This window comes from Gouania willdenowi, chromosome 21 (assembly GCF_900634775.1).
Source record: "Gouania willdenowi chromosome 21, fGouWil2.1, whole genome shotgun sequence".
Lineage (NCBI taxonomy): Eukaryota > Metazoa > Chordata > Actinopteri > Blenniiformes > Gobiesocidae > Gouania > Gouania willdenowi.
Window position 1 is genome coordinate 19,915,090 of NC_041064.1, and position 15,940 is coordinate 19,931,029.

The window sequence follows — 15,940 nt, forward strand, 5'->3', positions numbered from 1 at the left end:
TCTGACAAGATGACTAGAACTACCCCAAAATAACAGAAAAGACTACAAAATGAATAAAAAAAATTATAAAAAGCTGCATAAGATCTTTAAAAATAAACATAAATAACAGAGAAATTTACAAAATGACAACAAAAATACAGAAAATAACCCAAGGATTTATAAAATGACAACAAAAATACATAATATTGATCAAAAGTTGCACAAGATGACTAGAACTACCCCAAAATAATAGAGAACATTACAAAATGACAACACATACACAAAAAATGACTCCAAAAACACACAAACCCTTTGTTCTTTCCTGCATATCAATGATCAGATCAGTCATTATTCAAAATGCTGACACAAATGTTGATAATGCCACCCTTGGATTAGAAAGTTACATTTTGTGGCCCGCCCTGTGATAAGGGTTGCTCGTCTCTAGAATGGATTCACCTTATTTCTGATGGCACTTATTTGTAGTGTTCTATGTGTTCCATGTTTGTGGTTTCTTTGGTTTAACATAAAATATGGAAGAGCAAACATAGAAAAGGATATTTTGACACTCTTTGCCAACTTCCTGTTCATTTAAATATATATACATATATATATATATAATCTGGCTTTAACCAAGGAAATGCAGACAAAGTGTTTGTTTCATGTCAACTGGAGCTGAGAGGTCAGCTTTCCTTCCTTTGTTTAACGACTTCCAGCTTTTCTTTGAGAGGAACAGCTGGAACTGAGGTCTCCTGCAGACTGGGAGCTGAGTCGTGCTTTATCGTGCTTTAGCAGCTCAAACCACACACACACACACACACACACGCACACACACGTCTTTGCACACAGGAACACGGTGTTTGTACTTTTGCCTTCTTCACAGAACGTACATCCCAGCTTTGCATATTTTCCAGTCAGCAAAGTTTCATTTGATACGATAACACTGCAGTCGTCCATTGTTTAACATTTTGCTTCAGTTTTCCAATGAAAATACACAGTTTGACCAACATAACTTGGTGTATCACACGTGCTGTTTGAGCGTAATCCACTTTCAATACTGTAGATTATTATTTTACGAGGTGTTTTTCTTTTCTTTTTCTTTTTTTTTGGACCAGATTATTTTGTCTACATTGAGTGTACAGGACTTTTATTATCCTTATGGTACTTTTACTTTACCTTTATTATGTATTGTTTTATTCAGTCTACTTTGATTGAATAATTAATAATCTATGGATGTGAACGCATCGGCACTCATAGACCGATTTTTGATTTGGGGCCCCAAAAGAAAAAAACAAAAAACAAAAGTAAATTTCTCATTTATTTGCAAGTCAAATATTAGGACGGTTGGTGGTGGTACTGAATTATTGGCACATACCAGTATATTAATGGGGTCCATTACCCCGTACATGTCAGGGCCAGGGGGGCCCCGTTTTTCAAATGACTACTCCTTCGTCGTTCTCGTCAGATCTGAATGCAGTTTGGTATGAATACTCTATTAATGAATATGATGAGACGTTCGGCCCGGGGTCCACCTCCCATTTCCAGTAATTTCCAAATTTATGGGAACATAGTTGTGTGATACATCGTTTGAAAGATAATTCAACGTAGATGATGACTATGCCTCGCACAATTTGATTCGGGGCCCGAGGGGCTTTTTTTAGGCATTTTCCATTAAAGTCATTTTCTCATTTATTTGTGAGTCAAATATTGTGTCAGTTGGTGGTACAGAATCATTGACACATACCAATATATGAATGGGGCCCATTACTCCATATGTGTCATGAGGGCGCCAGGGGGCCTCTGGGTGCCCTATTCTTCAAATGACTACTCCTCCGTTAATGCTCGTTGAATCGGGCTGTAATTTGACATGGATATTCTATGAGCGGATGTCAAGAGCCTCTCGGAGACCTTTTTGAAAGGGGGGGACGGGGGCCCACCCCCTTTTCCGGTAATTTCTAAATTTATCGAAACATAGTCGTGTGATATATTGTTTCAAAGGCAATTCAACGTAAATTACGATTTTACGTTGCACAAATTCATTTGTTTTACTCGGTGGAACCGAGTCGTTTCACTGAATTCTCGGAAAGGTGATACGTGCTCGTGGGCCCGGCAGTAGTTCATTAGAACTTCTTATTCCAGTACTTCAATAATGCTAATATGCATATTTCAAAGAGATTCCTTGCACTAAAGGATCCATTGTATGAGTTCGGTGCACCCCTATCCATCAATGGATAATATTTAATCTCTTTTTCAAATTTGTTAAACAAATAAAACATTTAGAAACATTAGAAGAGTTTACAATATTCTGGCATCCACAGACACTTTCTAATGATCGCAGCAAAAGTTTAATTTATTGTCATTTTAACAGTTGTTCCTATTGAATTAAGGTGGATGAATTTAAAAGAATCATAATAATATACTTTATCTAATAATAATAAAACAAATCAAAATGTTTTTTTTTCATTTTCAATTTCATTTTCAAGGCAAGTGGTTGAAAATAATACTGCCACGAGTTAGGAGATTGTTGGTTCTGTCCTGACTTTTTGAATGAGTTTGCATGTTCTCCCTGCATGCAGGACTTGTCTGTCAGTGGTAGTCTGCAGGTAATACGAGTCCCAATATAGTAGACTATAAGCTAACTTCTCATTAGACGCTAATGGTAAAGCTATCAGCTAACAATGGCTTTAATGAGTTTTTGAATCGGTCAATAGTAGGAGTTTGTATTTGATGTCGCATGTGGTGCTGCAACACTTGGGCTAAATGTAATGTTCCTCAGGATGGATCACGTGTGGGTCAACAAATAGATCCAGGTCACAAAGGTCAAGGCTGTCAAACACTTAGACAGGGGCCAAATATATGGCTCTATATATTCCCACGTGGGTTTGATTTCAAAAATCTTACTCTTCTAGGCTACTTATAGTTTTCAAAGCTTTTGAAAATCATATTTCCAAACAACTTCAGTGTTACACATTTAATACAAAATACCAAGAACTTCAAAATAAGGTTTTTCCTGTCATGAATTATTTTGATTGTGCAATATTAACTAAATATGTTCCCCTTGTTCCGTTTGTCTATGCCAGAGATTATTTAATCCTTACTTAATTTACAGTATTTTACTTAATTATGTATGATTTTCTTGCCCTTTCTTTCTTGATTTAATGTTTATTCTTTTATTGTAATATTTATTGAGCCTCTGTAACAAAAGTATTTTACCCCTGGGATAAATAAAGTACTTCTGAATCTGATTGTGATTTTGACAACTTGTATTGGAGCGGGGGGCCACAAAAATGTGATTGTCTGATCCGAGGGCCACATTATCAACATTCATGTTAGAATAAAGACCAATATGAGCATTAACACAGGAAAGACCAAAGAGTTTTGTCTTTGTAGTCCTTTTGTGTGGTTTTACTTGTTGTTTTTGAACTTTTAGACATTTTGTGTTTTTGAACTCATTTTGTCTATTTTCTTGTCAATACGGCAAATTTTTGTTCCTTTTTTGTGTGTTTATCGAGTCGTTGTATTTTTGTTATATTTTTGTGTAATTGTTGTCATTTTGTGCAATTTTGTTGGCATATTGTGTGTCTTTGAAGTCCTTTTTCTCTACGTTGTTTTTTTGTAGTCATTTTGTGTTTGTTTAGTATGTCTTTGTTATTATTTTGTGTGCGTTTGTTGACATTTTGTGCATTTTGCTGTTGTTTTCTGTGATTCTGGGGTTTTGTGTGTTGTGTGGGCTTCATATAACTTTCAACTTCATGAATTACAATTTTGTTTTGGGGGCCGCAAAAAAATTAGACCGAGGGCCGCATGTGGCATTGGACCGATATCCGATATTGATATCGGATATCGGTCCGATATCAGCCAGAAAACAAATATTGGGTTTTATTTTCATTTATTTTATTTCTTCTTTTTTTTTTTCAAGTAGAAAAATGAACATTAAAAAAATGTAAATATGTCAGATTATAGCCATAGGCTTATTTCCATCTGTTGTCCCTATCAGACTGAATTTAAAATCTCTGATATATATTATATTATATTTATTCAATTGTCGATTACTGTAGATATTATGTTGAAGGTTAAAATGTATGTAACCAATTGGTTAATAATAAATGGATCAGTTTTTCTCATCTCTACTGTTGCTGACTATTGTTCTCTGTTTGAGTAACATCACTTGATCAAGTCTTTTCTAACATTCCACAATACAAAATAAGTAATAAAAGTATGTATGATTCGTGTTGATATCGCATTGTATCGATATTGGTATAGGTCAACACGCAAGGCTGCAATATCGGTATCATATCGGAAGTAAAAAAGTTGTATTGTCGTGACATCCCTAATTATTGCCCAACGATGTTACAGTACCACAATACGTTATCAACTGTTCATTATCTGGGTCCTGTTGTAAAATATGGACTTTATTGAAAAGTCATATGAAATGTAATCCTTGACTCAGATTTCATTGTTTACTATACACAGAAACCCCAATCCTCCGCTTAATGCATGCTTTCTTTATTTCACAATGTAAGTAATAAAAGTATGTATGATTCGTGTTGATATCGCATCGTATCAATAACGGTATCGGTCAACACGCAAGGCTGCAATATCGGCATCGTATCGGAAATTAAAAAGTTGTATTGGGACCTCCCTATGTTAAATGAAACATTAAATAAAATTAAATAAAATTAAATAAAATTACATAATTTGTTTTTACATTGTGTTCCTCTATTGAAATTAAGGTAAAATATTTAGATAATACATATTTTCAATTTTATTTATTATTTGTGGTAAATTATTATTATTATTTTTTTTTAATTCTGATAGCTTTTAACATCAAATGTCCAGGTTTTTTTCTATTTTTTTTTTTTTTTTTTTTTTTTTTTTAACTGATGTTGGGGTCTGGCGATGGTAAAAGCATCGTTTGAACCAGTGTGGTGACATCACGTCCTAACGGAGATGTGTCCCGGAGAGGCCCCTCCCTGTCCGGCTGACATCAGCCGGAGCTCGGCTGCTTTCCTCCAGGAGCCTCTCGGTGCATCGGCGGATCCACACGCCGCTCATTCTGCTCCGAGTCCCGCTGGTGAGCTCGACGGAGCGGCTGCTGCTCCGCTGCTTTTTTTTTTTTTTACCCTTGTCCTCCATGGAATCAAACACATGTTATTATACAGCAGGTAAGCAGCTGTTACTTTCATTGTTTTATTGTGTTTTACTTTATATTTACCCCAGTCCACCTACTATAGGAGCGACACTTTCACAAGCTGCAACTTTTCACTGGAATTGGTTGGAATAAGTGCTTCGTTTTCAGAAGCTTTTGGTATATATATGTATATATATATATAAAAAAACGACGAATAATCCTTAGCCAGTCCGTTGTAAGAGCCAGCAGCATGTGTAGTGTCACCAAGTGTTTTTAATGTCGGCTGCTGGAGGAGCTTCTCTGTGGGTGTAACTGAACCATGCTGTACAAACTACAGTGACGGTGCTTTCCACTGCTCTGCTCCGCTCACTAAAGTCTCTTTTCTGCCGACACATGGATAATATTTACATAGTTGTTACAGTAATACAACCCGGGAGGAAAACAACGCCACTGCAACAGTGTTTGAAGTCGTATAAAAAGCTGCTGCTGCTGCTGCTGCTGACGGTGTTTCAAACCTTGGTGGTCTCACAGTTTGTTAATGGACAACAGTTGCCATGGCACCAAATTAAACACGACACTGATTTTAAGTGTTTGACGTCATTGATCTTCACCATCACCCACTTTATCTCCCAGCAAGAATGTGAAGGAAAGTGATTGTTGGTGGTTAAAAAAAAATGCAACCTATTGAAAGTAAAGATAAATAACACACCAGGGTTGAGCTCAATTACATTTTTCATTTACAATTACGTTTTCAATTACCTATGTTCAATTACAATTCGATTACGACTACAGTGACCAGCATTTTCCCCCGACTACATTTAAATTACAGTTATTTTTATCCTCAGAAAGTGAATTACAATCATGTTCTGAATGACTAAAGTTCATTTACAATTAATCCGAATTACTGAGCCTGAAATAAATAACCACATAAAAGTAAAAAAAAAAAAAAAAAAGGTCCTAAATCAGCTGTAAAATACACTAAAAACAAATATGTATCATCTAATTTCTTTCCTATTTATTGGTTTCCTTATCAGGCTACCTAATCAATGAAAATATAGGTTTTAATATTTTTTGTGACAGTATACCCCTTGATTTAATTTTTTTTTTAAATGGTAAAATGTGTGAAAGCTTATTAATAATATATATTTTTTAATAATTGTTAACTACTAATGTCTAGGACTGTACATAGAACTGTAACATGGTTCCGCAGGTTTGCGTTAAATTATAATTGACAAATCTTTATAGGATTTTCATGGTAATTGCAATTAAAAAGTCAATTACCCTAACTCAATTACAATTGAATGACAATTAGCAAAGCAGCATATATTTTTAATTATAATAATTACTGCAATTAATGATCAATGACGCAATTATAGTTATTTTTCTACACCAGTTTCAACACTAAAAAAGCAAAATCAAAGCATTGTGAGGCTTTTACATCAAACTTGTCTGTGATCAGGCAGCATGTTTGATTCACCCCCACCTATATGTTAAAAATGAACTAAATAAATATATAAATATGTAATGTTGGAGAGCTAATGTGAAAAGGTGTAACTTTAAAACACATGCAGTGTAACAGATGGAAACATTTATAAATAAAATAGAATAGTGGTCACCATTCAAGGATTCATGCTCATGTGAATATGTATAGAATTAAATTACGTCCCTCTGTAAGCCCTTTTTATGAATATATGAATATAATTGGAAAGCACACATATATACAAGCAAGTGTCAAATGTATCACAGCAGCAGCAGAATATACATTTTCTTCACCAAAAACTAGAGTCAGATTTAGTGATTATTGTTTTAATATTTATGATCATATATTCACAGATATATGCATGGAATGCACACTTGTATATAGTTAATTACTTAGTTTCAATATTATATACTGGTTATATGAGTCTGAAGATGATTGTTTAGCATAGAAATTCTACATTTGAGATGTTTTGACACCATTATTTGGAGAATATTTTGCACAAAACAAATCACTTGTTTAATATAGTGATATGCATCTGTTTTATTCCAATAAACATCTATATATTAAGAGTAGGGGTGTCCTGATGCTATATCGATATCGGATATTGGTCCGATATCAGCCCGAAAACGAATATCGGATGTCGGATTCAAATTTCTGATATACATATATATTTTTTTGCACTTACATTTTTTATTTATTTTATTCAACTGTAGAACTTTCCACACTACAAAATAAGTAATTATATATATATTTTTATTAAAGAAAAGGAAAAAAAAAGGTAATAAAAGTATGTATGATTCATGCTATTATCGGATCAATATCAATATCGGCCGATACGCAAGGTTGCATTATCGTTATCATATCGGAAATGAAAAAGTTGTATCGGGACATCCCTAATTAAGAGTTTAGCATACAATATAACATGCATGAACACTTGATATATACAAACTGGTGAATACACATGTTTAAAAATATCACTGTTTATTTACACTGTGATGGCACAGTCAGTTACAACAAATGATACCTGAATTATTATTGTCAGGTATTTTGTGTCCGACTGCGAGAAAGGAACAGACTCACATTGTTTTTAGTGGTAATAGACCTGTGACCATAACAAAATGTTGTCCCACATGTTATTGCCAATAAAGTAACCAAATTAACCACTAATGTAATGAGAATGTCATAGTAGTGCAATTACTTCCTTTCAAATGATGAGTATATGCTACCTTTGTAATTGGAATGTCAAGAACTTTTGAAATATCCTTAATTAGTAAAACAAACCAATAACAAATAAACACTAAAAATAAAAAGGACTCTTAGTCTCTGGTAGTATAAATTGCACCTACAATAGACTCTGTCTCTGTTAAGAGAAAAACCTCCCACTCCACAATAAAACCACACACAACTACAAGTGACAATTTATTCAGGAGAGAGGGAAACCAGGTAATTTTTAAAGGGTTGTTGCAGCGCGACAGTCCATGTTGGAGGGATGCTCTGGGGGATTAGTCAGATTTATTAGGGCCTCCGATTTTCTGTAAATGTAGAAAAGGAACGGAAAAAAAAAACAGAATTCATGTTCTGAAATGGAAAAATCAATCTGACCTGTTTCTTTTTCTTCTCTCTCTCTTTATTTCAAATTGGGCCCAAACATGATACGGAAATGCCTCACATACATGTTTTGGGACAATGTCATGCATTTACAACGTATAGACTAGAGTAGGGCTGCTCGATTATTTTAGTCATAATTGAAATCACGAAACATCATAAAATATATTCTTTAAACATAAATAAAATCATTCAAACACTAAAATTAAGTATGTTCACTTTTGCACAAAATAAAACACTTCTTGCACGTGATGTGTCTTTGCTCTAGGTCTTCATCATCAAACCCAAAGTGTTCCTACAGAAGAGAATTTGCTACTTGTTTACCAAGTGTTTTTGCTGCGTTTCTCCTGTCATGTTTCAAGACCACTAGCAACAACTTTCCTCGTGTTGCCCTGCAGGCTAGCTTTGGCTTATAAAGGGGCGGGGTGGAGGGGAGGAGCTTGCATGTGCATAAATTAAACAAGTCAAAGCTAGTACTAATAACGTGTGTGCCAAGCTTTATTATTTGTAGATGTCCGAAATAGTGGGTTTGTTTTATTTAGTGAACAAAACATATGTAATCGTTGGGTGTAATGTGTAATTATGAAAATCGTAATCGAATTTTGATTAATTGAGCAGCCCTAGACTAGATTAGTCACCATGTTATCATGATTCATGATTAAAAATTAATGCAGAGAATGTTCTTTAATGTGTTTTGATGAACTATTCGACTCAGAAAAGGCACAGAAAAGGGCGACCGTGGCTCAGGTGGTAGAGGGTTGTCTTCTGATCGAGAGGTTGGGGGTTCGATCCCAGTACCTGACTCTGTGTCGAAGTGTCCTTGGGCAAGACACTGATCAGATCAGTGTAAAGTCTAGTCTATGGTATTGACTATGTGTTGACACCTGAGTGATGCTCTAACAGACTGACAGCCAGGCACACATGGAACACGCCTAAATGGTGAGAATGAAGGATTGAGACAGGTGAGGGTAGGAGGCCTGGCCTCAGGGAAAACAGTCAGTCATCCTTCAGATTAAGTAAAGACACAGAAACAAACAGTAAACACACCTGAACCAATGACAGTATCAGTAGTAACGGAGATGCAATATAAGACTTGTGTGACAATGTTTGCTGTGGCTAAACCATTTAAAAAAACTAGGTGGATCTCTATTGTGTCTACAGAATATGCCACTTGATATTTAGCCATAAAAATGAATAACTACATTGATACAATGATATGATAGCTGGCGTTGTTTACCATAGTTTTGAATGCTTCTATAGTTATAGTTTAGTCATATAATGAAAATACTTTGAAAATAGCATATTTGCTTCTGTTAATAAGTAAGTACTCGTGTAGTGTACGTTGTGTAGTATTATTCAGTTTAGTTTGACTATGATTTATCCATTTATGAAACCATTAAGTCTTTTTTACTACGTGATGAAATATACCATTAACACAGTCATTCACACAGGCTTTTTCCTACAGTGTGATTATAGCAAATAATTAATAAGATAAACATTAATCACACAGCATTTATTAATAATAGAAAGACGTGTTGAGACATATTATAGTGAACAAACCATCTGAGTTCAAAGATTCAGTCTTTCCGTGTGGTGTTTATAAATTCTCCGTGACCGTGTGTGGGCTCCCTGGAGTAAAATAAGATTATGTGAGTTAAATTGGACTGTGGGATTTGATTTGTTTTTTTACGTGCTTTGGCATATTGCCTGTTAACCCTCTTTTTGGCTGTGGGTTTGTCACATTCTACCTAATTTTCCAAAACACTGACTGGAGTGATACATGGTGATCACTGAGTATTTTTTTTTTTAATTTTTTCCACACATTGTGGACTCCTGATCTGGTCCTGGAATGAAGCATGATGCTTCCAGTCATCATTATTATAGCTGATTATGGCTGCACTCACTGACATGATGCGTTATCTTTCTTATCGTTCAACCATTTCCGTGTTTCCTGAGCAGAGCATAAAAAGAAACAGATCTCTATTTTAAACTTGTTAAAACCCTAATCTTAATCCCAAATCAGGAGAAATAACACTATCATTTTGTACATTTTTGTAAAGTGTTTGTTTTATGTGTCAGGCCAGATTTTGTACTCAATTTTAGCTGATTTGATCAGCTTGGATCAATACAGTAAGGACATGCCTTATCAATGTAGGCCAAGTTAGGGATCTCTGTTTATGGCTAATGTTATTTTGGGTAAAACCTTTTGTGGGGGTGGGTTTGTAAGATGACAGAAAGCTTTTTGTTTTGTGTTAATTTGGTTTTTATTCAAATGATGAAATAGGGCTGGGTGATTTTGCCTAAAAAAAAAATCTCTGATTTTTAAAAAAAAAATTCGAGTTTCGATTTGATTTTTTTAATGCACTTAAAAATGACTGCAGACATCAGATATATTGTCAAAAGTGCAACTTTATTGCTGTGATTGTCCTCACGAGTTAAAATGCATAGAACAATCCTAAAATAAAAAGTAAATTAGGCTCTGTCATTCAACAATTTCAAACTTTAACCCAGGTTTAAGCAAAAGTGCAACAGAAACTTCACAGTAGCTTCAATTTTCTGATTAAGAAATCAGATAACTACATATTTTATAACATATAACATTAAAAAATAATAAACTCTTCCCATAGCATCTCAGCATAGTGTGAATAAAAAATGAAACATGCCTGTGGTACATGTATAGCCTACTCAAAGGGTAAACACATGTAAACAAAGAGGGGGCTGGCTCACATCGGAACGCAAAATTGTCCAAAAAAACTGTGCTGGGGAAAAAATAAATAAATAATAAAATAATAATAATAACAAGACTCAGGTGTAGAGTCAAAAACAGAAGCGCTCTCACATCTACATTATAATCCACTACAAAGTACAATCAAATCATTAAAAACTAGAACCATCCCTGCTTTGAAAGTAATTTTCTATCAAATTGAATTATTAGATCTTTTTTAATTGACAAAGTTAGTGTTTTTGTCAAAACATACAATTTCAGAACGTTTGTTATAAGTGACCTAAACTCAAATGGTGGACCCACCCATAAACAATTGTAATAGATTATTATTAGTCTGATAATTAAAGTGTAACTAATCCCCCAGGTTTTTGCTGATCTGCCACTAGGGAGAAATTCAAAAAATGCCTTGATTATGGGCGTTGCTCCTAGAGTAGTTAAGACACGCCCAGTCACAGCAGCCTCGCCCCACAGCGCTTCACAGCTACACATGGAGCTGTCTATCAATGCTGACTGAGGGCTGCGATAGGAGGAAAGTAGTCCCTCCTCCCATCTTTTATAGAAGGGGCGGGGCCAACAGTGATGGTTTGTGACGTCGCTGATCTAATCTCGACCAATGGCAAAATTAAATTGCAATAGCTGGCGTTTAACCAATGGGGGGCAGTCACTGACATGCCCCCCTCTAAAAGAAAAAACTTAGACTAAAATGTGAAGAGTGGGACTTGGATTAATAAACTACATGACTTCATACCTAATCATATACTGTATGTATTCAGCAGAAAAAAGTGGTTTTAGGGTGTACTTACGTTAAACTAAAGAGACCAGTCTCATAGATTCACCGAGAATGGCCGTTGCTAAACTGGGAAGTTAGACTTTCTTGGTGGTGTTTCTTTCTTTTTTTTTTTTTTACACCCCTGCCCATCCCTTTGGTCAATTCGGAAATGTCCTTATGTGATATATAGAATATTTTAGTAGTAAAGTTGATTTACTGATGAGATGTTACTATTTCTATTCCCATCATTCAGCCATTTTTTATACACTCTTATTTGAATAAATTGGGTTAGCTAGAATTCTCCATTGCAGGGATAACAAACACAGAAATGCATCACATTCTTGTTATTTTTAGACTCCAATTAACTTAACTAGATTTTGTAATGTGAGATGAAAACAGAGTACTGAGTTGTATAGTTTAATTAATAACTTCTTTTCCTCAGAGTGGCTCTGTTTCCTAATTCGTTTTAATGCAATTGGTTTAAATTAACTCATCTTTATACACATAATCTAATAATTCAGATTAGTTTTATACCACAAGTTTAAAATTTGTATAAAGTTTAAAATATCTCTGCTTTGGGCTGATTCTAGAATAAATATATCTGTAACTTAAAGGTTTTTGGACACACTGAGCAGTTCTAATGCATGATAATAGTGAACAGCAGTCTTCATCTGACTTGTCTTGTCTATTTTGTATTTTCCTCTTGAATAATACATGAATGCCATATGTTAGATGTTTGCAGGTATGTGCACGTTGAAGACGATGGGATAGACTGAGATAATTGCTCATTAGGTTTTTATTTTCACATTCAAGGAGCCGCTCAATACAACCGCTTTACATCAGTGTGACTAATGACAGACTCAGTGAATTGCAACTGGGATATTTAGATAGTGTTTTTTTTTTCAAGTTAGCATTACTATTATGAAGATTAGCAACAAGATAATGGTTACTTAAAGCTGATATCCGAAGTTTCTGAGAAATCTATGTTTAAGTATGATTCTTTTGAAATCTGCACTAGTCTTTTGCTATGGTCTACTGCCGGTGGTCATTCATATACATTAATGTATATAAGTCTCTCCTTCGTTATATAAACCTCTATACAAATGGAAATGATCGCCGAGTGCGCCCAGACTTCCTGTTTTTGGGACTGTCAGTCAAAGTGAATGCAGAACTGTGCACGCAAACAAGGCCGCGCGTCACAACAGCAAACAGGTAAATATGATTTTGGCTCTTACCTGACCCGTAGACCTATATCAATGTGACCCAATGCGACCTTGTTATGATGCGCGTGCAGAAAAGTAGAGGCGTGGCTTCTGGTAGATCGCAGAGGCAGAGGGAGGAAGTGGAGCTGTTTAGGGCGGTACATCGAGATGTTTCTCAGAAACTTCGAACAGCAGCTTCAATAAGACTGTGACAGAAAACAAATTATATGATGATAATTGTCCTCTTTACACAATAGGCTGGTGCTGCTAAATATTATTCGTTTTAAAATAACTTATTTATAAATTTCTCCCCCTTTTCTGAATTTGTTGTCTTAGGTTGACACGACACAGAGTGTAATCTTTACGGGACAATTAAAGTAATTTGCTCTATATAAATAGAGTTGAATTGAATTGAATTATGCATGTTTTTCTTGAAAACAAATTAAATACATATTATTTATATTGCATAATTGTGAGTGAAAGTCACCAGCCCTCGATTAGGAAGGGTGAGCTAAACTTTATTAGGGAAAAGTTGTAAAAAGAGAGGGCTGTACAGGGCATAATATAGAAGACAGGACAATTTATTTAAGAATATTAAATAGAAGGCCCTGAATTTAGAATTAGATTCTCTGCTTGATGATGCTATACAATAATATTGTGGATTCCAGCCCTGGTTGCTGCCGTCTTTCTATTGAAACTTTGCATAACAACTTCTAAAGGATAAGGGTTATTGGAAGAAAGATTGACCAGTAAATATTTATCTTGGTTAATCAGTTCTTCCTTTTCAATTTTTATTTTTGCTGTCATTGTAAGGCAACGATTTATCTTGAATTACATGTAAAGATCCAATGAACACATCTCTGCTTCAGAACTTGTGCATTCGTTGATATCCAACCTTAAAAACATTTATATAAAATATCATTGGAATTTACTTATTTGTATCCAGGCATGCAATAGACAGCCTTCATGTTCAAATACCAACCTTTGTCTGTTTACTTCTTGTATGTTTATGTGTTTTACGTGTAATTTATTGGAGTACACAGATGTTTACATCTCTTCTCTGGTAAACTGCGATAGTTCTGCTGCTTCTATAGCGACACTGTGTGTGTCTCAATATTTACTAAACCAGGTGTTTCAAGGTCCATGTGAACAACCAGTGCCGTTTGCTCACTGAATTTGTATCTTTCAACATTTACTCTGTTGCTAATGTCAGTCCTTGCTTATGCTATCCATTGTGTTGTGTTGAGAGAGGCTCAGAGGGATTGTGTGTCCTGCCTTAACAGGACAATTAGTATCACCTGTGGCAGTATACTCAGCTGGTGCAATCAGCGGTTAAGAGACTTCATAAGCAGGTAGAGCAACTTCAGTCAGGCTTTCACCACAGAGGGTCAGCACCTAGAGTTGGTGTGGGGTTGTTTGTATTTAAATGTGCCAGTACAGAGCCTGTCGGAAGTATGGTTTCATATATCAATTATGGCCAAATGAGTATGTGTTTGAAGGTTGGATGTACATATTCTATACTCTGTAGCGTTATAAAGGGGTATATGTGCGGGTGTAAAGTAAAATAGCGTGTTCGATTTCCCTGGTTTAATTCTATGGGACATATGCGTTATAAATTGATAATTTGCGCCAATGCTGCGGTTTAGGTAGAATCTGATAAAAGACATACATTTATACAAATAAAACTACTTAGCATTTAACATTTCTTAGTGCAGGGGTGCTTATCATCCAGTGGTGCTTATCATCCAAGGTTAGTAATGAATATACGAACAGATGTAAGTTAGCGAGCAGACTGAGAATAACTTAATCTATAAATCATGTGTGTGGCTCACACTTCCAGAGAAAACATGGTGTGAGTGTGTGACTCGCTACTCCTTCATGGGCTCACACACACACACACACACACACGCACATGTAGGCACTCAGTAACTCACATCAGGTTGAAATGCGTGTGTCTCACACCCAACGCATGAAACTTGAGAGCTTTGTTAGTATATCAGTGTGAGTGCGGCTGCTCAGAAAAATAAAATAAACATTTTGAAATGTAATCACAAAATAAGGAACAGTCAAAGTATGTTTACTCAAGAGAAGTCTACAGGAGCTCAAAACTTGTGAAAGAGCCTTAAACAATAACTTTATGACCTTGTATCTATTTCTTTAATGTTACTGCCTAAACCCCACTCACCTTAGTTAAAAAATCAACACAATTCTCACAGATATGGCTTGTCAATGCAGACAAACTCAATTTGATTCCAGGCAGTGGACCAAGATGTTTTCTATTTTTTTGCCCCATCTCTATTCAAGATTTTTCAAAATTACTCATTATGGGACACTCAAATGAATGAGGCTAATAAACAGCAGTTCTGAAGAGCTTCTAAATGTTTAATGCATGTCGGTAAATTAATTGGCAGTCGACTATTTCAGGGCACCAGAAATATTTACCTGCCTACTAAATATTAGTTTGTGTGTAGCCTAAATGTACTATGTAGATTGAAAAATACATTTTAGAAGATTGCTTTTGGTTATTTTTTTCGTTTACTGATTTCCGTTGTGTGGGATGTAACGACAGTGACGTTTTAAGATGGTGACATTACGGAACCGTCAAATGACTTGGGAGCTATGATTCCAATAAAAAGTTACACCTACATTTTCAGTAAATGCCATCATGAATGTTCTCTAAGGTCAGATTAGTTTTGATGCTTAATGTCATGGATTAAGAAGAGAACGTGTTGGAACCTTCCTCTTTTTCAGCTTTTCCACATCAGATGCAAAGTTGCAAAAACCATATACATCAATAATGCACTTTATTTCCTATTTTTAATCATGGGGAGGGAGGAGTAAACAGAAAACTAATGATAACATGATGTATTCTGCCTGTTTCCAGTTAATCATTTTCATAGACGTGTCTCCCTCCTGAACTTTTTCCACTTCGTGTCCTTTTTTTTCTTTCCTAAATCCCAGACTCTCCAATGTAAGATTCATGGATGATTGCAATGTGTTGGCAGACTTGACGAACCAGAGCTAACCTTGTGACAAAGCTGAACTCTAACTG

The 15,940-nt window shown here is 35.3% G+C and overlaps 1 protein-coding gene across 1 annotated transcript in view; it reads left to right on the top strand.

Moving 5' to 3' along the window:
• The first annotated feature begins 5,008 nt into the window (after nt 1-5,008).
• sh3bp4a (SH3-domain binding protein 4a) overlaps nt 5,009-15,940 on the top strand; it is a 40,838-nt gene continuing 29,906 nt past the window's right edge. The window contains exon 1 of the mRNA XM_028436439.1: nt 5,009-5,141. The gene's annotated coding sequence lies outside the window, so the exon portion shown is untranslated. The remainder of the gene's footprint in view (nt 5,142-15,940) is intronic.